This window comes from Papaver somniferum, chromosome 2 (genome assembly GCF_003573695.1).
Source record: "Papaver somniferum cultivar HN1 chromosome 2, ASM357369v1, whole genome shotgun sequence".
NCBI lineage: Eukaryota > Viridiplantae > Streptophyta > Magnoliopsida > Ranunculales > Papaveraceae > Papaver > Papaver somniferum.
This window is the reverse complement of record NC_039359.1, coordinates 117,574,873-117,576,909: the sequence shown is the minus strand read 5'-3', so window position 1 is coordinate 117,576,909 and position 2,037 is coordinate 117,574,873.

Sequence of the window (2,037 nt, the reverse complement as noted above, 5' to 3'; positions counted from 1 at the left end):
ATTTGAATCGGGGCTTACTTAGAGGTAGCTCAGACGCCCGGTTGTTGATTATTTATTACTAATTGTGGATTTCAGTGGAGAATAATTCACAAAACTGAGTAATAAGATGTTTATTATTAATTCATAGGATCAACTGAGGATTCGACTACGAATTCAGAATAATTAAGTGAGCATTACCATTCCATGGGATCGTAGATTCGACCATAGAATCGGAGTAATTAAGATTTATCTATTACCATTTATGAGACCAGTTGTGGATTCGATCATGAAATAGGAGTAATGAGATAATATAGTTATTGCTATTCTATGAGATCAAGCCGTGGATTCGATCATAGAATCAGAACAATTGTTTATTGCTATTCCATGGGACCAGTCGTGGATTCGACCATGGAATAGGAGCAATTGTTATTGCCATTCCATGGGACCAATCGTGGATTCGACCATGGAATATGAGCAATAATAGATTATTTTGGGAATTCAGTAGTGAATGTCACGGCAAAATCAATCTTAATTAGGAATAATTAACTTTGTGGATCTATACTAGCAGAGCAAGCTGTCCAGGAGCATTAATTATCCCTATATGAGCTTGTCGGTAAGTCATATCCTTTATATAGTCAAGGTAAACTCGTTGTTTGTTCCTGAAGACGTTATCGCTCTATACTAGCAGAGCAAGCTGTCTAGGAGCCGTCCATCTCGTGATACTATATAGAAATAATCACTGAAAGTGTTCAATATTCATGAGATATGCCGTTGTCCAGTCGTGAGACTACATATCTACATGTACTCTGAGAGAAAGTACTCTCCGTTGAGAATTCGATGAGAGACCCATGTCTCAATACTCACGTCTGATTGCTGGATCAGAGCTTCGTATAATTATGAGTTTACGATTTTAGCCCTTGTCGAAAATCCACCATCTACATTAAGTCCCCTGCTTACTGAGGAAAGATGTGTTCCTCAGTCAGCATTAAATGGTGATTTTCCGGCCATAAATAATAATACTAGTAATTGAACTTAGTCGTAAGTTGAGACGTTACCGGATTTAGAGAGCATGAGCAAACCACGACTTAATGAAGGCTTCAATGTCATGATTGGAGCGTCGTTTGATGAGCATAAATTGGTGTTGAACCGCTGGTTTGGACGACGAGTCCGTGGTCGGTTAGGATTCGCGGGTCGGGCCCAATAAGGAAATCCTTGTTTTATGAATAAACGCTTGTTCGTTCTTTAGTTTAAGGAACAAACAAAATAGACCTGAGTCTAATGATATAAAATTCGTCTATGAGCTTTCAAGAAAACCGGAATTTTATATTTTAAATATGTGAGATTTCACAAAGTGGAATAAACTCTCGTTTCAAAGGTGGATGCTCGTATGAGAGAAAAGTTTTTTTTTAATTGATAGATGTGCGTCTGTTAGTAATAAAAATTTGTTTATGAGCCTTCATGAAATTTTTTATCTTCGAGCTTTCGGAAATCTTTGAAAATATACTCTCGCTTCAAAGACAGATGCTCGTGCGAGGAAGCAAAAATATATAGATATATTTTTCAAATTTACGTGAGTTTCACGTTGAATATATATATTTTGTAAAATCAATGTTTTGATTTTGAACAAATGTTGAAAGTAGACAATTATATGTGGTGAAATAATGTCTATATGTGAGTTTTCACAATTGTAGAATGGACGTTTGTACATTTTTTTGAAAATCAGTGAGTGTTCACATAGTAAAAATCTACGTGGGTTGTTCACGGCTTTATGAAAATCAAGTCATGATTTTTGAGCAATTGCTGAAAGTAAGCAATTGTATACGTGATGAAATAATGGATGTATGAGTTTTGCGATTTTATAGTGTATGCACACATGTAGAAAATTAGCGAATGTTCACATGAAAGGTTATGTGAATTATTCATAGTTTCACGCAAAGTAAGGTGTTGACTTTAAATAATGAATTTTGCTCGTCTTGGCAAGCTTGAAGAAGCGGGCAAGTTTTTCGAGGTTTTTACGTTATTATCACTAGGTTCTTGAAACCGTAAATAATTAAGAGT